The 25,320-nt window shown below is 41.8% G+C and overlaps 1 protein-coding gene and 1 long non-coding RNA gene across 3 annotated transcripts in view; one reads left to right on the top strand and one right to left on the bottom strand.

Annotated features, from left to right (window-relative positions):
* Nucleotides 1-24,241, bottom strand: part of LOC147871077 (kelch-like protein 10) — a 96,716-nt gene extending 72,475 nt beyond the window's left edge. For both annotated transcript variants that reach the window (XM_087341301.1, XM_087341304.1), the window contains exon 1: nucleotides 23,936-24,241. The gene's annotated coding sequence lies outside the window, so the exon portion shown is untranslated. The remainder of the gene's footprint in view (nucleotides 1-23,935) is intronic.
* Nucleotides 10,187-14,710, top strand: LOC147871078 (uncharacterized). Its single transcript, XR_015532834.1, has 2 exons — nucleotides 10,187-14,335; nucleotides 14,435-14,710. It is a non-coding gene; the product is annotated as an uncharacterized LOC147871078 (long non-coding RNA).
* Nucleotides 24,242-25,320: the final 1,079 nt, after the last annotated feature.

The following is a 25,320-nucleotide window of genomic DNA, read 5'->3' as shown; positions in this document are numbered from 1 at the left end:
GTCTATTGGAATCTGAACCAGCGTCACAACAAACTATTTCTAGACACTTCGCTCATCTGAGACCGATGATTTACATGCGAAATGGAAACCGAGCTGGGAGTTTTACTCTTGACGAAATTCCCACAGCTTTTATCATGTATTTTATATGGACCATCTCCTCCTCCATTAGCCATTCAACCTTTTACGCCCGCAGTCTCTGAGCTGGAATTACACGGATGAGTACCTATGAATGAAACCGCGAAACCTGCACCAAAGAACGATGTTCTCCGAATCAAGAGACATATTAAAATGATGTTAGAGAATAGTGTCTGAGGGAGTGGACTAAACTGCACTGCCACAGGATAGCATCCACAGGCAAGAGGTGGTTGAGTCTCTCAAGTTCCACAAAGAGTGGTTTGACCAACTGAGGAACTACAAGCTTCTGGAAAAAAAAGGCCCTTTCTCCATGGAGTTAGTGACAACGGAGTTGATTTGGGACCACTGCTGTCTTTACAGAGTGAAGGTCGCTGTTGAAAAATATATGCAAAATAAAAAGTTCAAACATTATCAGTTCAGAATGAAAAGTGTCACACAGAATTGTTTTTCCATGCATGGAAATGAATGTGGACGACACACTGATCACTAGATATAATCACTATTAGGTCCATACAAAATTTAATTAAATATACCATCGAATTTCATCACTAATGTTGATTTCCCGATAAATCAACACAACATTCCTTCGGCGTAAGCAGACAGAATGCGTAACGCGTTTGTGTGCAGCGAGCGACAATATTCTGTACTTGTTTACAAAATTCCAAACATACCTCAGCGGTCACAAAAGGGAAACAGCGAAATACCAAAAAATCTGTGATACATAACTAACAGGCCTAGGGCCCACATATTTTGTACCGGACACGAAATAAAATTTATACCGTGGGCCTACCACACGTTCTGTTAATCGAATCGTATTCACCGTGTTACAGAATAATACAGCAATACATTAATTGTGGAATAGCAGCTTAAAACAGGCCACGACGGCTTGCTTTCACAATCCTCCCACTTTAATTGTTACTCACTCTGTTAACTGATGCTGTATCAACCCTGATTTATAGAACGCGCAGGGTAAACATACGTACTTTGAGTTCCTTGTTTAACGATGCTTTTTCAACTGTAAGCTATTACGTTGCTCTGTTGTGTTCAATAATCTTAAATTGTATTAGCGTGCTTTAAGGGAGCTTTTAATCCACAGAAATTCTGGAGGGATTCGGAGAAACGCGAGAACTGATCGACCGGGATTAAAACAGCGGGGCTAACCAGTTAACGGTGACGTTCATTCATTAATGTGCGACCCTTTTTTCATTTTAAAAAAAATGCGGAGTTGTGTTTCGCAGAAACGATGTTTGAGTGTGTTAACTGAAGAAACTCGAGTTTCACACAATTTCTTTGCTGACCTAAATACAAAGCTGCCCTCTCCTTGTTCTGTAAAGCGCCTGCACTGAGGAAGAACACGTCTTCATCTGCCAGTCCTCATTCCTCACTTCTGAAACCTCTGACGTCAGTTTCGGTAAAAGTTTTAGCAAAATCATTTTCTACCAGCTTCTGGCCCACATAATCCCTCATGAACTAAAAATCTCCAAGTACAGAAATGGATGTAAGACAACATACTCAGCTCTTGTTTTGATACGGCAAACTATTTGGAAAACTTTTCGGTGTGATGCACGTTTTATGACACAAAATAAGAAAAACTTTGTGCTTTTCGCCTACCGCTGATTCGGCTTCTTTGGGTTCTGCCATCATCAAAAAAATAATGGGCGAACTTTGTAAATCACGCGGCTACTCGTTACGCTCACTCACTTCATCTTTGTGAGGAAGAAATTTTTCTTGGGAAATTTGTTTGCAAGCATTTGTAATTTGGGTCTTATAAATGTTTAACGAACTGAACTGAATCACGACAAGCTTTTGTCACGCGTAAAAATATTCCTTAGTAACAGCTATATCTTTCTTGTACAAACAAATATTTATTGACTTACTCAGCTCAGTATTTCGCTACTGCACGGTGCCTTCAGATGTTTCAACTTATGAAAATGGTCTGAGAATTTATCGATCAACCACAGATGCTGGCTTCAAGTGTTCAGCAACACACTGTTAACATTTCAGAAATCGTTTAATAACAAGAACTCAAATTGCAAAAAAAGTATGAACTGCAGGCTCTGACCCTGCCCCCGGTCACTCCCCACCTTCTCATGTCCCCCCCAACCCTACTTTCTTCCCATTCCTATCCATCCCCACAGGAACACTGGAATGACAATGAGGAGGAGGACAGGAGCCAAATACGCACTTGAACAAAACAGCTGACGCGTTGTGACGTGGCTTTATCAGGAAATAATTTAGGACATCTCTCTTCTGAACATGTGCTTGGTAAATCTCCTAATTTTTTTTACATTTCTGTGGATTTCTTTGCATTATCTTCGCTGCTATTGCCAACACAGGCGGCTTACATTTCCCTGTCGTAGGAAATTACAGACACTGACCTGTCCATTCAGTGCTATATCTGCGGTCCGTGTTGACAGAAGACTTGAGGCAGCTCAGGCTGGAATGTGATCAACTACAGAACATCTGACACAAATTAAAATGCTGATGTCTCCTGTAAACGAAAGTATTATCATAGCTGTGGATTGTTTTCCGAAAAGAGTGTTTTGTTTTATTATCCGAAGGACTTTAAAATAATCACGGACGCATCCATTTTCATTAACTTTCATGACAGAAACTATTCAGGTTTTAAGTTGTTGATACACTTTTAGCAGAGTCATCTACCAATAATAACAAATTTCCAACTGTAATGGGGGGCTAAAATTTTTTGTAACGCTGTGGGCTAAGAAATGATCGGACTACATCAAAAATAATACGATGAACGTTTCAGAACGAGTATTACTGGCAATTCAAAAACATTCCAGAATCAAGAAGTCTTCAGAAACAACGATCATTTAGTGATGCCACAGAATTCCACAGACGTTCATGGCTACTTATATCGAAACTAATCTTATTTCCATTTCAGCTTAATGATACCATATTTATCTTGTCGTAGAAGACCGCTTTATCGACGTTCCAGAGAACCAAAATAAGTCCCAAATGAACAAATAGCCGTCTGATGCCGATATTTGGAGTTCCCGCTCACGAGGCAGTGAACAATTCTTCGATCTGACTGGTAATTTTATCGGGAGTCAGAAGAATTCGGAGCCAGAGTTCACGAGAAACAGATACAAGCTGTAATAACAGACACAACGTAGAGGTCACAGCATGGAAAATATGTTTGAGGAGGCTCTCATTTCTTACGAGGGTCAATTGGCCAGTTGTGGTCTTTCGGGTTGGGGAGGGGGGGGCAGTCCTAAATTTGGAACAACATTTTCGTACCAAACGTTGATCCTCACCTACAATTCCACATGACATAACAGCCCACAAGTCCACCATCGCTGTTTTCCTCCGTGCGGTCCAAAGTATTTCGTTTCGCCTTCGAGCTGATCATTTGGAAGTTCGTCTGGAAAATGCCCTCGCGTCCTCTGAAACCCTCTTCCCCGCTCAACGTCCTTCTGACGTTTCTCTCCATCTTCTGCTTATTCATCCCGTCTCCCCCTTCTGGCAGTCTAATTTTCTTTCTCTCTGCTTTTAAATCTGACGATCTTTTTATAAATTCTACGTCTCTCCGCCGCTGTGCGTCTTGTAACCGCTATTCTTGACAGCCTTAATCTTCCCCTTTATGAAGCATTTCCCAAAATCCCACCTCACAATGCCATTCGTTATCATATCCAGGAAAGTTAAATTCCTGCAAAGCGCATTTCCGCTCTCTGAGCTGACAGCATCCCCTCTGGACCAACGGTGCTTGATCTTGCTTAATCCCGCAAAAAATTAAAATTCATGTTTCATTTTCTTCATAATAAAATTATCATGAATTAATTATTTCGTTTAAAAGACAGCAAGTCTCATTGCAGATTATATAAAGAACAATTAACTGATTAAAAAATCACAGTTTTTATGGAAACTAAAGTTTAATTATCGTGTTAACAATAGCCAACTATTGGGCCCCGTCCAATACAAGCGCACACTGCTGCCACTACACTAAATGCTCAGCTAATTCTCGGCGTTTCTGCTATCACATCCTTTCATTTCTTAAAAGGAGAAATGAAACAGATAAGAGTTGTTGTTGTTGTGTATAAATTATTAAATATACGATTTATCAATGCACTCTAACTGCTAAAGCAGTAACTAGCGATATCCGTTGAAGTTCAACGGAAAACATGAAATTGTATGTTTTTCTCCGATGCACCGATAAGAAAGGTTCGTTTATTTTAAAATAAAATCCTCGCAACGAGAGAATCTCTCTTTGGAAAATTACTGTTAAACGCGCTACACTTTTCGAGCAGCTCCGTGCATAATTTTTGCAACAGAGAAAGTCGAAACATTTTCCTTACGACGAACCGTTTGAGAAAAATGTGTCGGCTGATACCTGCGCCTTATTCTCGAAATGAGAGAAACTCCACAATTCTCCCTGAGTTTTCTCTCTGAGAGGAACACGTCGTCTTGATCCTCCTTTCGACTACGACGCGCCGCTGGTTGCCTACTATTCAACCTACAGGCTACGAACTGCATTGAATGAAGGTGCCTGGAAAGAATGTGGCCACGCTAAGCTTATCTGCGTTTTATTATATTAAACACGTTTCAAATCACACGATTCATTTAGCTACATTAAAAAATATCGTGTCCTTTGTCTTTTATCAGACAATTTTTTTTTTTTCTGAAAAGTATTCTATTGGCCATGCATACAACATCAGAGTACGTAGCGTCTAAAAACACGTAAATTCGAATATTAATGCAAAGAATTAACACAAGCAAAGTTTTAATACGTCACTAAAATTTATTTTACAATATTAACTTGAAAGCAACAAAAACAGGAATTTTCTTTCAATTTAAGGTGAAGCGGCAAGTCTTTGCTACGAAAAAGGGCCGCCAACTTGCATACTTCGTCATTGAAAATGTAAATTCGTTCAGTATTCACCGTGAAACATACGTCCATCAGCAATTCTGTGCGCTTATCGAAATTAGTATCGGTGCAGGGTTGGCCTATAACTTGCACTTGGTTTGATTCTCTTTATGTCTGCCAAAAGCAGGTCTACCGAAGAATGATATAAAATCCAGATACACTACACGAACGTACAGAAATGTCCTTTCCACCTAAGCTCTGAGCACTCTGAACGTCGTCTGATAAACGCAGCGCCGCGCACAAGCTGACGTATGTCTGTGTCGAAATATTCCCTTCAAACACCTTCCTGTTTGACACGTGGTTTTGGTGTACTGATATTTGTTTTTCCTTCAATAAACGTTGCAAACAACTGACACGCAGCTTAGGAAACATTCATTATAACCTACGTAGCTCACTTCCCTAATATCTCCACAGAAGGCGACACAGTTTGAGGGAATAGTCTGTTTACATGTTTTTCTTCAGTCCCTACAACTTCAGGTTTCCACATATTTATAATTTAACACCGACGTTAACAATTACACTAGAAACGCGTCTATGAATAAAACTAATCCGTACATAGCAGAACAAGCCCAAATGCTATCAATTTTAACAGCAACCTACCATCTTCGCCTAGGTCTTCCAAGTGCTTTTTTTCCCTTAAGATTTTGTTGGTTATGTAGCTCAGATCCTTCATGCGTGCTACATGCTCCGTCATCTAGTAATTATCCCGATTATAGGCTCTTTGGTGAAGAACATAAATTATGAATCTCATCGTGATGTCTCCAGCATCTGTTCGTCTCTGTCAGGTAAACGATATTATTCTTCAGCATTCAACTGAGACGTGACTCACTGTAGGTTCACACACAAGAGTAAATTACATGTGGGAACTCAGTTTCTCACGTCTGCGGGTATAGAACATCGTCATTTAGTCTCCTCGAGGATGACCGACGTTTCAGAGGTACTTACTGCCGCCGTCATCGTCCTGATTATAAGCCAGTTATAGTTACGTATGAAGATAATATAAAAATTTTATTTTAATATTTTCGTTTCTAGATAGGAGGCGAGACAGTTCTTTGAGAAAAAAAAATACGAAGTCTAATTTCCTGGAAAGTAAACGAGACACTGAAATGAAGGGAATAATGTCCTAGGCTTCGACTGTCATGTCCCGACCCGACACAGAAGCTTGGTGACTGAACTAACAACCGGCAGGTTGTAAGAGCACATTGATCTCCAACACCGCGCCACTTAACGACTGTATTCGGCCGACACACTACATAAATGCCTTCTACATTATCCGCTCATCGCCGTACGTTTCCATTACATTAAATCGACCTTTAAAACACATTACAAAGCCGTCGCTCGTTTGTACTCTTTGAAACACATCTTTTCACTTCACACACAACGTAAAACGTATTTCACGTCATCGTCTCCCGAAATACGCGTGCCTTCTGTATTTCCTGCATGGTACAACGAACGTTCGACGCTTTTCATTCGTTGCTTGTGTTATTTACGTTCCTTCCTTTGTTTAAGTAAACTCCGGTCGTCCAGATCACGGACGATCACTTTACCGACTCAGCTACCCGGGTCCGTTTGTTGAAGCTTCAAGTCTACTGCAGGGGCGAAAGAGAACTCATCAATAAGCGTGATTTTGGCCAATCACTGTAATGGGGGAAAAAGCACGAACGCTCCCCGTCATTGAAACGATCCCCAGACAGTAATCAGACGAGATCGAAATCATTCTTTCAAAAGAGCTTCCATCACATCCTTTGAGCCAATTAAGTGCTCCTCCGTAAAAATCGATTATCAGTGTCACAGATCACTCTGTGGAATCACTGTCTCGCATCGACTTCTCTGAACCACGAACTTCTGTGGCTTTATACTTCTCATCCTGTCTACAGGACGACGACTCAGGGTGACAGTGGCGAACGCTCCGGTATGACAAATGGCGGGCCGCCGAACCGATAAAACTCGAGGAATATAAAATAAATCGTGTGCTATGGAACACAAGAGTGGCACATGATTTTATCATTATCATCATCAAAATTCCTTCGCAATGGTGCAATAGTTCGGGGGATATGATAATAATGCACTGCCGCATTACCTAACTTCTAGATCAGGTGATGTGTAGACAGTCATGTGACATCAGTTGGGAGAGATCTGTTCCTGAACAAAACTTTCACCAACATTCAATAAATGGAGGATTTAAGAATTAAAACGTCTCTGCCTCGGATTTCATTTGCGAGCATCGTCTGAGCCGGCACTTCGTGACTCTCTGCAAAATTATGGCGGGGCACGGGCTTCGTGTTGTGCCCCCACTAATAACCACGCAGACATAAAAGAAAGACTAAAACTGCGGGCGCAAGACGACTTTCTGTAACACGCAAGGAAGCCCCAAAACTATCCTCCGCATTGAGCGCAAAAAATCCGTCATGATTTCTCACAGAACTTCAGACTTAAAATCGTTGAACGTTGTACAAAAAGATTACGACATTTTTGGTCTTCAAGAAAAATGTCTGACGGGGTTGTAACACATTTCGACTGCACAGATGGGTTCGTCCAGAGTTTTCAGGGGTGCAGAGGGGGGCTGGGAGCGGCTTCTCTACAGCAGTGGAGAAAAATTGTTACGAAGGGAAAGGAATGGAAAAATAACAGCGAGGGAATAGGGGGGAGAGGCAAAGGTAATAATAATAAAAAAGGAAACAGCGAACAGAGTCTGGCAACTTTAACGGGATTTCGGTTCGGATGAAATTTCAATTTACATAGTTCCTCAACTCCAGTCGGTAAAGTGGCACTTCCTTCACGCTGGTTTTGAGAGACAAGAAGTTAAGTCTTTCGCTCCGTCTTGTTGTCTCGGTGATGCGTAAAGAAGACAAACTTAACAGGGAAACTCACACACAATAACATCCACAGTTTGTCTTCCTGTGCCTTACGCAAACGCCTTTCATCTCCCGCTTTATATACACATCAGTAAGCAAATATTAATTCTGATTAAAGTGAGCTTTTGTTTTCTGTTGATACACGGGATTCTCTTTCAACAGGTACTTGCAAAGGATGGAAGTCTAATGAAAAGAAACTGCCAGAATTTCAGCATTATCTTTCGAAAACAGATTTTAGGGCCATGTATTTTCGAAACTTTCTAATTAAACCTCATTACCCGTTTGCGCTGTTGGGAATTACAACGTTTTATAAAATCTGAATGCTTCAGATACAAGCACGCTCAAGACAAGGTCAACGGAGGCGCGCGGTGGACAGGAACACACGTCGGAAATGGACTGAAACCGGGTACTCCCGTGTTCGCGCGGCCCACGCCCTCAGACACTTACGACCAAGCGGCCAACACGACCAGCGGAGCACATACGGACTCTGCATGGGGCACAGGGAGAATGTTCAGTGTCTTCAAATATTTGATAAAGGAAAAATCCGGAAGTCTTGTAAATCGAATACTCTTAGACCACCCGATCTTTGGAAGTATCAATCAACACACCCAGGCGGTGGACAACGGCCAATGAAGGACTGACATGATTCAGGTAGGAGGATCGTGTGAGTGAGACATCTGGGGAAGAAAAAGAATTCGAGAAACCGAAGACGGAAAACGGTCCCCGGACCGACAGACAAACTGCAAAGACACGTCATCACATTCAGTTCATAACTGAGTAAGGCCTGGACGACCAGGGTTTGGTTCCCGGGATTACGGGGCAGAGAAGTCCACACCGGCTCTGAGTCACCCAGTCTCCTCTCCGAACATAAAGTGTCCTGGGTTTGATGCTGAAGTTGTGAAAGCTTTGGAGCTTCCGTCCGCGCGTCACAACGATTTCTGTCAGTTCCTGCGGGTTGCCTTTGTTGCAGGCGCAGAATGGGCTACGCGCAACCCTGTATTCACAGAATGGAGGCGGTGCACGTCATTCAAGGCGCAAGCACTCAGGCCAAGGGGGCAGATTGGCAGGGGCACAAACGCGGACTATCGCCCATTCCTCTTCGTTACGAAATTCATGGAGACCTGAATCATTAACATGTCATAAATGTTAATTGCCTCATTTCAACATTGTCATATAATAGCCGCATTTATTTTTCGATGTTGTATAATAGAAAGGATATTCCCATCTGCTAACAGGTAGGTCGCTGGGCAGTTGTTGACAGCTTGCATTTCAGTCTCTGTACGAGGCAGGTTAAATGTCATTCGCTATGTGGTTCATTGTTTATTTAACGACGCTGTCAGTAGCTCAAACTGTGTAGTATAGCGTATAATAATGGGATGATTAATGAACAGTGAATGTGAACCGTGGTCTGATTTCTGGTAGCAACCATCCCGGCTAACGAGCCTGGAGGAGCTAATGAAACTACGAAGGATTTCAACCAGGACAACGCGTCTTCTGACCGAGATCTGATTTCGAGACCCCCTGGACACAAAGCTAGCCAATATTATATTACACTGGGTAGCTTACTTCTTGCCTTCTGTGCACCAGTGAACGAAGCCAGCATCAGCGTAAAGCACGTTGGCGATTGTTATAATTATTATTGTTATTGAGAGTGTTTCTGCAAACTTACAATCATTACTGGCAGCCTGACTGAGATGAAAGCACGAAACAGGTATTATTAATTAAATCCTTTTAATTCCCATATTACGAAGATACTTATTCCAAGAAAGAAAATCCGTAGAGCAGATACTTTACTTCGGATTTAAATATTAGTAAAATACTTTACATCGAAATTTTCGTTGATAGATGCAAAATAGATAACAAAGTTCTGCCAACCAAAAATTCCTGTCTGCTTGCAACCAGATTCGAAATGAATATGACGTAAAGGCATTCTGGAAACTACGACAAATCGTCACCTGCTGATCAACCAAGGCAGCCCTTTGCCCTGCCAGTGAACAGGCGTCAAATATAAATGACGCCAGCGCATTTGATTTGCAAGACACTTTGCTCATCCCAACATTTCCGACGTCAACAGCATCCATTCATTATCCATCTCAACAAAATTTATGTTTTGTGGTATAAGAAGAAAAGAGCGGCAGATGTTCCCAAGGCGTTGCAAGATGATTGAGACAGCATCTAAGGGCCAACGGAGCTGGCCACAGACAACATGATTCTGCATTCCGATGATGACTGTCTTCTGGGTTGCAGCGCCGTGTAGTATGGTAGAAGTTTACCAACGTTTCAGAGGTACTTCCTACCTCCATCATCAGGGCGATTCACCTCTAAAACGTAGGTAAACTTCTACCATACTACACGGCGCTGCAACCCAGAAGACAACCATCACAGGTCTCACCGGCCTAAAATCTAAGATCTTACCTGTACTCCGAATAAAAAGGAGAAAAAATTGAATATTGTAATAGAATTTACATTTTATGGTTTGCTGAAGACCTTGACACAAATGCTGAAGAGAAACGGGTCTAGTTATTCATTTATAATAATATTATTAAATTTGGCAGAATTCAAAAGGCTACTCTTAAACAGCGCCTTTATTCAGACAACATAAAGACGATGAAACGGAAATTGCCTCATTTTTAAGCCGCTGTCATAGAATGAGATGAATTTATATAAACCGACAGCGAAGACCAACCAAATGTACACAGAAATAAGAATGTTAATTAGCCGAAGACGGATTGAACGCGACATGAAAGCCGTTTATCTTCCTTAATGAAATCAAAGGAATCCTTGAATGAGTTCGTGGAATTTACGAACATCAGCAGAAGCAGAAGCAGAATAAGAAGAAGTGTGACGTCATTTGGCTACAAGAGACGGCTCATTACTTCTTCAAAGACGAGAGACACGTCGAACTCTCATTCAGACCACCAGTTAACCGTAGTTCGTCGTAACGTCTGTGAAACAGGCAGCAACATGGCGGTCTGAAGCGTTTGTTCACGAAGAGCGGGTTTGAAATCGAAGATTAAGTTTTGTATGACTGACAGCTTAAGTAGACATTCTGCTGTTTGACTTCTAATTATGCCGTGTAATCAAATTACCTTTATGTTCTAACCTAACCTTCACTCAAATTATCTCGTATGTTTCAGGGGAAAGGTTAACCGAGAACAGATTTTTTTTCCAGAAATAATACAACTTACACTGTTAATCCGTCAAAATGATGTTCATCTTTGTTATTACACTGCATAACAAAAATAGAATGACATCAATCACTTTCAACTACACGCGAGGAATCGGACGTAAATTTGAGAGCAGTTGTCTTGAACAGCTACAAGTCTATTAACTCACACGTTACGGATAACGTTGATTATAAGACTGCCTGAATATAATTTTGGGATTAGCCAGTGATCACAGCCTGATATAATCTCATATGCGCGACGTTTCGGGAATTTCAACTTCTCACAACTTTAAGTAATTAAATGCTTGCCTACATTTGAGCATTTCCATTAACTCTTATTCTGATATGAGTGGCACCGGTTGAACACAAAAGCGGGTCTTCTTAAATATTATGATAATATTAAAAACGAACTGGCTACGATAAGAAGTCCGTCGGGAGGCCTATAATGACGTGACAGGGATAGGACAAACACCTGAAACGTTTTGTAGGCAGAAGTGGGCATTGTGCAACATAACTTCTGTAGACGACTGTCTTCTGGGTAGTAAGGACCTCCGAAGCGTCGGTAAACTTCTACAAATATTAGAGAATGATTTTTTTAATTCTGAAAGTCTTAACTGTGGAGCAAGGAATCGAGACACGTGAGATCCTTGTTGATTGCGTGTTTAATTTTTAACTTGCAACAATATCATTCAACGGTTCAGATATTTGTTACAGAGTTCAAAGAGTCGATATTCCATAGCTTCGTTTGTTATATTGCAGATGCTTATACGTGAATTGTTGAATAATTGAAGGCTATAAGGACAATTAGCAGTGAGTACAAGGACTTAATTAACTTTGTGTCATCATGTATGGATACAGAACTGTAACATTACAACAAAATATCCATTAGGATTGGAAAATGAATTAACAAATCCTAGCCTCGTATTAAGTTAATTGTGTAATCAGAGAAAGAAGACATTGTTGAGGGGGGGTGGAATAATTGTTTGAAATTACAGTTAATAATTAATTAATTTACGTATTAAGGATTATTGTAATTTCATAAAGTATTATGCGATGAGACACAGAGAATGAAAATGTTGCTTAATAGCAAATCGAGTGTTAAATCCGCATTAGAAAGCTGGTGTGAACCATTTTACTAGCCAAAATACTGAATCCAGTAATAACTCAAAATTGAATCCGGAATGAATTTAAGAACGGACTGAATTCGGCTAAAGTGTCAATTAATAATAACATTCAGCCTCTCTTTCTGTCGAAAAACTTCAGCGATAAGATATGCAAATGTATAATGTTGCCTGTCGTTCTGCAAGGTTCCCTCCACAATGAACCCATTTTCACAATTTCATAAATATCTGGACTTTCATCTACATTCGTCCTTATTTTGCGACAGAAACACTTTCTCCATACCACAGACAGGAAACGCAAATTTAATAAAGGCCCGTGTTATCAGAACAACAACCGAATAGTTCGTTCCGCCGGTCTGCGGTCTGCCGACCTCTGGGGGGCAGTGCATGTATGTCTCTGAGGTCTGAGGCCTCCACGGTCTTCCGGTTCGTGACTCAGTCTCTTCAACCGTGAACACATTCGTATGAAATGGCGGCAACAACACCTTTGTACGCGAAGGAACATACGAAACTCGTAGGAGGTACAGAACTCTAGCTGGCATTAGACAAAAATTGTTTTCGCTGTTTTGAACGCCACGAACTGAAAGAAATGTGCAAAATTCACGCTGTCCGCTCATTACAATTTTGTAGCTCACAGATTTTTGTTGTCCTTTCGCGGTGCATAATGACGTTCAGATCTTTACGGGAGTTTATATTTCTTTGGAAAATGTCATCGTTAATCATTATCTCCCGCAAAGCTTATAGTTTTAGACGGAGGTTACGCTGAGGTCAGAAAAGGGCCTAATCTTCGAATGAGGTTCCAATCCGAATCCTAGAACACGGGGAAAGAACAAATCCCAAAAACGCCAATAGCAGGCCTAGAATGTCATCGCCAGAATCTTGGAGAACTGAAATGAACCGTTCAATTTCCTGAAGTTTTATTATGAAACCTACGAGACGGGTTCGTCACAAATGCGATGATCCAGTGACTAGCTCAGTTGTACCAAATCTTCGTATTGAATTTTCCGGGTTTACGTACCGGCTGAGAGACTGGAGCCTTCGACTGCTTTTCTCAAGTTTCGCCAGGTAAGATCCGTAAAAGATTCTTATAATAGGCCACAAAACTCCTTATCTACGTATTTATCCTATTTGTATTCGTCATTTAAAATAATCCGTGGTGTGACTGGTTCTACTTAAGCGACTGAAAGTGAAGTCAAACATGCTAATAATTAATTTACGATGGAACAATATTTGGCCTGCTCTATCATACAAAGCATCTCTGACGAATCCATTCTCATACTTTAATTTCTAAGCAATTTTGAGTCTTCTCACAGGGAATTCCCTCATCAGATGAAAACTGCCTAGTGGTCCAGGTGTGTGGAATGATTTACTTTGTTTGCTGGCTGTTAGTTACACAAAGGAAACATATTGGTGTAATGCATAAAGCGATCTACTTGATCATATAACGATGTGGTGAGTAATAAATATTACGCGAAATGTCACATCCTTCACAATATGAATTTTACGACAGGCTTTAGGAAGATGGCTTATTGTTTGTTTCTTGCCGTTCGCTAAGTTTCATCTTCTAAGTCCCCCTGCCATTTAACATCGTTTAGAAGTTTATTTAAGAATAATCGGTACAATATGCACACATTCATTAGAATTAAGTTATAATTTCTTAATTAAGTACGCTTGATTTAGGACGAAGAATGGGCACTTTGAGTGCGTTAATTATGTTTGCACGACGGTAAGCGGATGAACAGGGCCCAGAATAATTCGTGGTATTTTCTTGTATTGTTTATTTTCTTCCGTGCTACAAAGCCACAGCGCCTTGAAAAGGACTTCCTGGTTTCAGAGATAGAAAAAGACCTCGTAAAACGGCTATCCTGGTATATTAAGAGCCCACCGTAATCCACTCCTCCAACAAAGAGAGGAAATTGGTAACATATGAGGAGCGGTAAGTCATCGCCCACAAATGGCCAATGACAAGCCCCGTCCATCGATACGAATTAGAACCAGAGAGAATCATAATGCAGTATCCATCGATTTAGCTTACTGTTAAGCCCGGAAGCGCGGAACGAGGAATAAACTAATTTACAGGACTCAACAGAACCGGCTGAGGTACGGTCGTCGCGAAGCATCATCTTCAGACAGTCAACCTGCTCAGACGTAGATACACCGTACATCACGATTCATGGTATGTTATTGTGTTCTTACTTTTACAAATATAGAACAATATTCCAAACTTATTTACATATAAATAAATAACTCATATGTTTATTAATTTTATTCACAGAATAATGAAAAACAAACATAAGATACATAAAATAAGAAGATCAACAGAACACATACTATAATAATGTACAAAACGGATGAATAAATTGAAAGACTTGCATTGTAATATAAAGTAGTTTTAAAGGAAAAAACCTAAAGATGATGCTTCGCATCGAAACATGTAGTAAATGAAGGCGCAGTATTGTAACATCGTTGTAACGATGAATAGCGCAAATTTTAAATTTTAACATCTGTAAATAAAGTTTGTGTATAGACCTGAATTAAATTATATATTTTATTTATGGATTAATCAGTTTTCGAAGGAGAATCGAAGGGGAAAACCAAAATTCCTAACCACTGTCCTGTGTTGCCTGAAGAATTAATGCCATTAGACTGGGAGGAAGGGACGAAATGGGTTGACGAAAGAGCCCACGCCTCGCTATTCTATCGCGACACACGAGAGAAAATTATGCAAATAACTGCACAATTAAATGAAAACAGTAGATGTTAATCCTTCATTGTGAATATTCCAGAAATTTGAGTTTTAATAAAATAGGTCGTCGACACGTATCGATTCTGGCTAAAATCGGACAACAATAATCAGCACTTTGCATGCTTTGCTTGAGGGCACATATGACTGAATGGGCTAAACACGAGTTGCCTTGATTACCATGGTTACTATCGTTATCACAACTAAAAGTCAAAGGTCGAATCCTCTCGAACGCTCCAGAACTGTTACGCTGTGCGAAGGCAACATTCCTAACTTGTTTAATGACGGTGTTACATGTTCAATTCCATCAATATTAAGTCTTATACGAAGTACAGTATTGCACATATTTGCGGTATAGTTTATTGGCAAAATAATTATTTATAAATGGGGCATATTCCAGTCGAACGACATAAGATTGCAATCGAAGGTGGGGAATGAACCGATGACCTTCTGAATGACTGGCCAATACGCAATTGTACAGTGGTCAGAAAACTAAATTCCGTAAAATCTGAATTCGTTAATTTTTCCAAGAAATAGTTTCTGCTGAAGAAACAGAACACGATTAAACGCGGAAGCTAATCTCAGGTGTCGCTCTTCTACACTAATTCCATGCGGCAGAGATGTTCTTAAGAAGCAGCTAACCAAACATTTCCCTTATTTTATGAAACCCGCAGTTTCATTACTGTGTTCACAAAAGAGCGCAACATAAATTTAACCCAGAACCACAAACCCTATTTCCTCAAACACATCTTCAAATTATTATCCCTTCTACGCCCAGGTCTTCAGGGTCATCTCTTTCTTCCAAGTTCTCCAACCAAAATTTTATAAGCACTGTCAGCCTCGCCCATCTTCTCTTTCTTGGTTCGATTATCCTAATAATAATTAGCGAAGAGCAAAATGTATGAAGTTCTTCAATTATGGAATCGTCCTTTTACTATACAACTTACAATTTAAAATATTCCCCAAAAACCCGCTCCTCCCCGCTGACCAATTACGTGTTTCCTTTTTTAGGGGGGGGGGGCTAGGGTTCTACTCAATTAATACCTTCAATCGAGCAAAATAATATAAATCTCATTAAATTTATATTACAAGATTAACTAAACACGAAAACTTCACACAATCGAACAACGCCCATTAGGGAAACATTTTCCACAAAAATATGAAGTAAATCCTTATTCATAAAAAACACGCCTGATTCATATCTGTCCAACAATTCCAACAACGTGTGAACTGAAGGGGAGATACCTGACGACGGGCAAAGCAGCCCCGAAACATGTAATGTTACATTAAGGACACAAGGAAAGAACACTTGCGTTTTGTGTAAAGGCAACGACAAACACTTGAATCCACGGTTTACGTGTGACGTCTTCAATCGACTGCTTCCGCTTTGTCAAGTTGGCCGTCGCGTACGAAATCTGAAATTCCGGACCAGCGACAGAACGGCAGAACGTGCCTGAGGAGGACACAGAGTCCCTTTCCAGTACTAATCAGTCCGAACTTCCACTACGCCGGAGAGATGAAAAATCTTGATTCAGCATTGAACATCTGCGGTGATCCTGAAGTTTAATGAACCGCGAACATTTATGGAAAGGCTTCCGTCCTGATGCAAACGATAAGAGAACTTCTGGAATCAGGAGTTTGAGTTAAGAGCACGAACGCAAAAGAACGAAGATTCGTCATAAACGAGAGTAGACAGCAAATGTTTAAACAAGCAAGTGACTGCCTAATTAAACTAAATACATGGAGCAAAGATCTTCGTGAAGAGAAACCGACAGTCGCCCAGCTAGCGAAGAAATCCTCCTCAGCCTCTCATGGAACAGAAAGTTCATTACAGTGTCGACATGAATCTGGCGCCGTTCCCTACATTAAACCAAGATACATCCCTCACCCCATTTTAATATTATCTTCCCATTTACACGTAGGCCTGAATAGTCGTCGTCGTCGGGCACCTCAGTCAGTATAGTGACCAGCTACGGACTGGCCGACCGCGGTTCGATCCCCGACGGGACAGAGGATTTTTCTTCTAGCCTCTGCGTCCAGACTGGCTGTAGGGACCTCTAAGCCTCCTGCACAATGGGTACCGGAGGTCATTTCCCCGGGGGCGAAGTACGTAAATCCTCAGTTAGTGCAGCTCACAGCGGAAGTATTAACCATTCGGTCGTGACTCTCGGCTAAATGGGTAAGTAACACTTCATGTCGTGAATGAAATGCTTCACGTCGCTTAAGACGATGAAGAATCGACCGTGGTTACCGCGAAAATATTGAAATTACGAAGAGGATAAGAACAGATATCACCACAGTTCTTTGCTTAGCCATCACAACTAATTCTGTCTGGTTTTCCGCGTTGTGTTCGCTGTTATAAGCCGTTTAGAAAAGCAAACAACGATAGGCACTGGTAACCTGATTACTTCTCCGCGCCTGAGCAAACATTCAGACGAAGGGGTGGGGCTTCAGCAAGGAAGGCAGAGGTAACTGAGATGTCCAGAACGACGAGCAGGGCACGCATATAATCTCATCCTCACCCCCACCCCGGAGTTCCCATTAATCTCGAGACCTTGCTCCCTCGCCTTGCCAGCGCGAAATTCCCTGCACCTAATCAGACCGGCCGGTAATAAAGGGAGCTGCCACGCTGTCACGTTCTCGTGACCCCCAGGAAGAGCTGCAGCCACGCACGACACCGCAACCGAGAAGTTAACTGCAAACCACAAATCCGAAAGAAACACAAGATGAAATTTCGTCAACCAAGCATAAGAACGAAAGTGGACGAGTGTCAGTGAAAGTCGGAATTAACCCAGAAGCATCTGATTTACGTTGAGTTGAATAGCCTCCGTGCTTCAAACTTCCTTGATAAATGGGACCCCCACTTTTATGCAACGAAAGCCACAATCTTGTTGGTAAAAGCCTATCATTAAACGTGAATCCGCTCCTCACCATCGTACGACATTTCTCCAGGATCCATTTCAACATTTTCGCCTATTCCCTCCAATCTAGGTCACGGTCTCTCAACTGAAACGTCCCCCTTCATGATCTCCGAATTGCATTAATGTGCTTCGAATAGCAGATGTAACACGTTCTGTAAGCACGCAATTTCATCTCTTTATCTTATTAAGCCGCGAAATTCTCAGATAACGGATTGTATTTCTGTAGTAGGTACAGAATACGCCAATCGACAAATCTTGCAACTGATTCCACTGTTCTGTACTCAGAGCCTGTGTACCAGTTTCATAGTCGACCTCAGCTAGTGTTGGGGTCTTACGAGAACGGCAATGAAGGCGATAAACTTCATTATTATATGCAATTGATTGTAGTATCACAAGAAAGATTCTGCAAATGTGATTAGTTAGTTAATTACAATTAAATGAGTTCACTCAGAAACAAAGAAGCATCTGTACCTTAGGGACGAAACACTTGCAAGAAGAATTCATGAAGAGCAGAGCACTCCCGGGTTATTGATTTCAAACTGCTCTATGCTAGTGGTTACTGGGGTAGAACTTCTGAAATGATTGGCGCCAATTTGACCTCTGGCCAGAATAAAAGTAAATAAAATAAACATAGGAAATGACAGATACAAGATGGAACTACCGTAGTACGGTGTCTGACCCAGAGGGACGTGGCAAATGTCTATTGATTGTCCACGCTCAGGCCAGTTCAGTGCCCTCGGGAACACCACACGCTTGTCACTTCAACTTCTTCGAGGAAAACTTATTACTCCAGATTTTTTCCATCTCTCTACACTTATGTTTATTTTGATCTCGTGCTGGAAACGAAAACTTATCAAAACGAATGAAATTTATTTTAAGTAATCTCCTGCTTGAGGCTGAAACAACCAAGAACTTGGTTAACAGGTGTAACAAATGAAGTCTGATATAAGCCGGACCACGTCCTTTTATCATCTGAAAATTAGATTGTCTGACGTAAAACAGGATTACTTCAAAGGAAATGTCTCCTTCCCCCCCGAGTTCCAGACATGCCTAACTGAATGGAACGGAGCACATCTTGAAAAATTGATATTCTCACGGCTCTCCAAATACTTCCTTGCAGTTTATGGGACCAGGTTCATTGCCTTGCTCAACAGCAGTCCTTATCCCGTGTCATATAAACATATTGCACACCCTCGTATCACATTCCTTTAAGATGCATTCAACATTATCCTCCTAACTATGACCGGATTTCCTCAACGGTTTCTGCATGCATAACTCACGTCTCTTACGCGTGCTACGTGTCCCGTCAATCTCACTCTTATTTAGGTTAGCTTAGTCGTTCCTGAAATTCGTATAGACGCAGTTCGCATTTCTCTCAAATGTTGTGTTCAAAAATGAAGAGAGGTCTTGAACAGAAATGTTTGATGTACGACGTATTTGTACGGTGTTCTTCGTGGAGAAAATTGCCGTGTACAGGGACGATATAACAAAATTACGTTCTACGGGATCAGGTCTGCAGAACGCACAACTCACATTGGTACAGTTTTCTTAAGGGCCAACCTTACAGAACCACAGTTACATACACAGGATTTTGCCTCCAGATTGCCAAGTGAGATTACGATATTCTAGGTGGTTTCAGAAATCCAAATTCAAAAGACTCTTCGACCCAGAACTTAACGTGAGTATGGACACGCTGAAAAAATAAGTGTAATGCAGAATTCGCTCCCTTTCGAACAACTTCAAGCAAATATCAAACACGAAATTTCGTATTTTCCCATAGAAATATATTCTCACTACGTGAGGCATGTTTAGAGGCAAAGAATCGTCACTTCGAGACCCTTATATTAAATTAGGGAAGTTAAACCATTAGACAGCAGAATAGCGGGCTGCTGTGTGAGAAGGCTTTTGTGTCAACTGTGGGATTCAGCATAACCATTAAATGTTTCCGCGTTTCGATGTGGTGTCTCGCTACTGTCTTCTTTGTCCAAACAGGAAATTAGCAGCTACATCTGGAGCCAGTTGAAGCTCGGCTTTCAGTAAGTAACTCACGTTCACTGTCAATACAAACGCAGGGCCAGAAACAATGCACTTCGCCGCCTTCAAGGGCTTTAAGGACCAAAGGATTCGACCTAAATGTTTACACTCCCATTAAATGTAAGCCGCCGAGCACAAAGTTACAATTTAAATTTCAAACGTCCTACGTTAAAGACGGGCGGTTTCCGTGTCGTCCTCAAACTCTGATACATGTTTCAATATTTCAAGCGTACTTCAGGCTCCTGATTTTCTTGAAGCTGTTCACAGGAAAACCACTTCATGAAGTTATGATGCCTATATTTGTCACACTGCTTCAGTAGCAATGGCAAGGCTATAAAGATTGAAATCAGTAATTATAAAATGTAATTACTCGTATCTTAGGAAACAGGCTATTCAGACTTCATTAAACGTGCTCGCCAAGATACTGAAATCCCCCAACACAGACATTTTTATTACTAACTAAGAGCAATTTACTTTTTATATATTTAACAGGTTTTACGATGTCATGAAAATCTTTCTGCGTTAACTTCAAACAGACCGAACAGAATGTACGAGGCGCGTCCTCAAAGTAAGTTTCCCTGGGGCCGTTTACAGAAACAAAACACAATTTCATGGAAATATTTATTGCAACAGATACAGCAAGTGTCCAGCTATTTTTCAACATATTCGCCACCGGAATTGAGACATTTGTCATACCGTGGGACCAACTTTTGAATACCTGTGTCGTAAAAGTCTGCCGCCTGGGATTGGAACCACTGTGTGACAACCATCTCCGCCTCTCCTCTCTGTCATTCTCAAAACGCTGACGCTGACCGGACAGGAATTTCTTGAGGTGTAGGAAAAGATGGAAATCACTGGGAGCGAGGTCCGGGCTGTAGGGTGAATGATTAAACACCTCCCAGCTGAACTTCTGCAGGAGACTTGCTGTCCGTCGAGCCGTGTGCGGCCTAGCGTTATCACTGGCCGCACTTCACAGTCGGCGGGAGCTGGAATAAGAACCTCCATCTTCAACAGCTGCAACGATGCTACTGTGAGAACGCGGGAAGTACCGTTAGTGCATGCGCCATGCTACGTCATTGCTCTATCACGTACGCACAGTCGCTTCGCGCAATATAAGGTTTGCTAGCTGTGGGACGAGTGGGAAACTTACTTTTGGGACGCGCCTCGTACAAATACAATCTTTCTGTTCTCCTATTGTCTTCCTAGTCACCTTCTTCCAACTCATTCTCCCGCATCATTCTTGATACTTCTTGCATACTAATGCACAGAATTTAGAGGTCCTATTTTCGTAAAGCCCCCCCACACAAAACTTTACTCACGATTTTCTGTATAGCCCTAAAGCGAAGGGGGAGAAACGATTTATGATGGAAGACATTTTGAAAAATAAGTTGAAACTTCATAACTACGAACTGGACATGAAGCGTTGTTAACGTTAAATACAGCACTTACGTAAGATCGCTTTAACAATTTAACAGTAGAAGTCGTAAGTAATCTCTGGCAATCGATCATTGTTTGTAGTGAAATGCTGCTTACTGGTAGGAATTGTGTTTAAATACCCCAGAACAATTAGAACAGAGGATCGGAGAAATAAAGTACCTACGGAGGAGGAAGGAGACTCCGAGGACCTTCCTGTGTCCTGTTTTCTGTACACTGCACCAATTCTTACAGAAATTTTGGCACATTTATATCATCGCTAAATGGTTTTGCAATTCTAATTTCATTTCTTAATTCCTCCCAAACTTTTCCCTCGCAGCTTCAGATCATCCATGACGAGCAAATGGCTCGTGTTCCTTCCGGTCCCACGAAATCGGCATTCACATTTGGACCACATTAATTCATGAATTAAGCGACAGACAGTCGCCCTGAAATATTGCTCTATTTATCTTTATGGGCCCTGACTGCATCAATTCCTCGTTTGCTTTCGACTGCATTTTTTCTTAATTTCTCCATAAACAACTTGCGTGCCACGGTGGTCTAGCGGTTAGAACGCTGGCCTTGTAATCCTGGGGTCTCGGGTTCGATTCCCGGCGGTTCCCGAATTTATAACTTGTGTTGGGCAAGGCCGTGGTCTAGGCAACACGGAGTTTTCCTCCGTGGCATCCAAACAATTACTCCATTCACACACAGAAGAAGGCAATGGCAAACCACTTCTGGATCATCTGCCAAGAACGTATATGAACAGGTCCCAGTCCGAGAAAAGGATGGAAGGATCCTGTTCATATGGACCTGTCGTCAGACACAACACTAAATAATAATAAGATGAGGTGGTCTAGCGGTTAGAACGCTGGCCTTGTAATCCTGTGGTCTCGGGTTCGATTCCCGGCGGTGCCCGAATTTATAACTTGTGTTGGGCAAGGCCGTGGTCTAGGCAACACGGAGTTTTCCTCCGTGGCATCCCAACAATTACTCCATTCACACACAGAAGAGGGCAATGGCAAACCACTTCTGGATCATCTGCCAAGAACGTATATGAACAGGTCCCAGTCCGAGAAAAGGATGGAAGGATCCTGTTCATATGGACCTGTCGTCACACAGAACACTAAATAATAATAGGACATTGTCCCCTGGTTGTATAATGATCAGCCGTAAGGCCTTCCATGCTATTCACGATATAACTCGCTGCAGTAGCAGAGCCCGTCCGCTGATACCAGATGCCGCCAATGCATATCCGTCCACCTCCTGCTTCACCAATATTAATCTCGAGGTTTTCCTCCGTCCTTCTCTGTGGTGGATCCGGGAATTCGAAGCTCCTTCATCCGATGCTCCACGCACTCCGCGGGCCCTCGTTCCTAGCAACACTGCCACGTCCTGAACGTACGACGCGGGCTGAAAGCCTCTGATAAATCACGAAGTTCCTCGTCACACAAAAGCTAGTCTCAAGACAGCGAAAGAAACATCCCCGGACAGTATTGCCATTACGTTACCATGGAAACAGAGAAAAGTTCCACCTTTAAACCACACTGCAATTGAGAGAACATCAAGTAACTTTTGCAGAGATTTCAGTCCACTGATAGTGTCCAATTCTTAGCAAGTGGGGCGCGTGTTCCTAAACGATATATATCGTACGTAGCACGCTAAAGGTTAAAGATTGTGGCGCACAACTTTGATTCCCGTGCTATAGCATCAACCACAACGCGAAGTAATTTCTCGGTCAATAAGAATTTTTCAGTTACATTTGAAGGATTGAAGTGGGTTTATTTCCTGGTTACGGGTGTCACTGGCTTCGGACACTCTGCTAAATGGGCCCGTTGGGTGCGGTTCGCCTTTCAGGGGTTCAAGAAGGAAGTTCAACTGCCCCAAGCTAAATCTGCAAAGAGACGCATCACGTGACCAAGAAGACAGATTTCATGGACAATGGTCAATTCTGGGGACCAGATGTAGTTTCATGTACGGATTTATGAGTAAAGAACAGCAAAGCTCGGTCGGGAGCAGCGGGTCCCTCTCGGTGGTTAAAGTGGAATCACTTCCCCCCCTCCCCCCCGCTTAACTGAAATCGTGATAACCAATTTTTAGAACAAGTTGCAGTCGTGGTTTCCAGTGAAGTTATTAGTTACGTCAAATTGGCCCATGCCGATTAGAATTTATTTGTTAATAATTGTCTTCTTTGATAACGTCATATTAATACTTTTATATTTCGGGCTAATTTCACACTTCACATTTCATCTCCAGCATTTATGCAGAATCCATTCCCTTTGTGCTCCTGACGTGGTGCATTTCTCTACTGCCAAACATCCCACAACAGATGTTTCTTCTTCACTTTAAAACATTAAGAAACTTAACGCATTCATGAAGACTACAATCAGTAACCTACTAACGCCGATGTACGCTATAAACATTTGCTCAGTTATAATTATTCACTTAAAAAGGAACAACAATGCCATTAGAAGGTTACAAACAACGACAAGTCGAAATCTGACTGAAGAAGGAACGGAATTCAAGTATTCATGGGAATTTTATACTTCAGAAAGGGCGTGGACGACATATAAGCTTCAAGCATCCGGAATTAAAGGTTCACAAGCCTGAAATACGACTGGTTGAACAAGAATGAGAAAGAATTACTGTTGATCAATTCACTCACCATAAATCTCGGCGGCTACTGAAGTTAATCCCGCTCTGCACTGCACATTGTTGAGAAATACTGAGGCAATTTGCGTGCGGGTTAACTTCTAATCACTCAATTAAAAAGTCACATTAGCACTAATAATGCAACGCCTATTCACAGACGCCACATTGAACAAAACACTGCTAGCCGCATACGACAACACACTCTGCCGGTCTCTCCCAAGACACGAACAAGTGAAGTGCGGATCTCGCACGTGGAACCAAGAGGCTCGCTCGTCAGGCGTTCTCCCACTACTGACGCGATCGACTCTGGATTCAGTGGCCCTGTGGACCTGCGCACTGACGATCGATGTTGCCAAGCAAGCAGCTGGCATTAAAACTTTACCTTTCATACATTCACTTAACGAATTTCGACTTTCAGACAAAGTGAAACTTATTCCTGTGATAAATCACTTTGCCATAATAGCACTATGACTTAACCTCGACACTAAACGGAGGTAAGTGGTTAGCCTCGCTCCCCGGCCGCTTTATCCGTGCGCTCAGAGCCTGACTCAGACGCAACACCCTGGCCTAGCGGAAGGTCCCTGCGTCTACCTGGGATCAAACCTACCCCATCTTACAGAAATATGAGAGGACTTGGTATTTTTAAACCTCGCAGATGAGTTAACGACACTGGAATAAACTGATATAATCTGATTCAAGAATATGTCTGTGTAGGAACAAATTGACACGAAGAACAGTGACGTATGTAAAATTACGATAAAATTTGAAACCCTCTGTTCTCTACCGAAATATGTTTGTACGCGAAACGTGGCGCTTCGTACATATTGGGCTCCTTCACCACAACTTCACTGATTCACTTCCTGTGGACAGAGACTGTATCTACTGGCCCCAGAACACTCCTCCTCGCGACGTGTTCTACAAACGCGTGTCAGTCTCTAATGTGCCTCATGTTATGAACTCTTCCTTACTACACGAAGACGAGTTGTGGACAGAGAAGTTTCTTGTCTGCCGTAAATCGACACCCGATCGTCCACCCGTAGACATTTTCTCTACTAATTGTGTTAACTGAGATGATAGAAATGGTATGACACTTGAGATATACTACATACGACGCAGAGGCGTTCGTACATTACGATATTAAAAGCAAATTGTGTTTAAAGCGCCGGTTTACGTTTAAACTCCGTTCATAAGCGAAACACATTTTCAATTATAGAGATTCGTTTCTCCCAGTGGGAATTTGACTGCATCAACTACCAGAGTTTGACTATTCGTACCCCAGAGCTTTGCGACCTAGAAACAGAGAATATGTGCGTAGTTTTTTCCCCACGGTACAAACAGAGGAGTCTCGAAACATTTGTTCCGCAGGTCTTGCTTTCGAAACTCGTCATTACTGACAGC

Source organism: Zootermopsis nevadensis, unplaced genomic scaffold, assembly GCF_977971745.1.
Source record: "Zootermopsis nevadensis isolate Lab colony 2312 unplaced genomic scaffold, Znev_1.0 Znev_ptg000068l, whole genome shotgun sequence".
NCBI lineage: Eukaryota > Metazoa > Arthropoda > Insecta > Blattodea > Termopsidae > Zootermopsis > Zootermopsis nevadensis.
The sequence above is the reverse complement of the archived record's forward strand: the minus strand, read 5'-3'. Positions and strand labels throughout refer to the sequence as shown.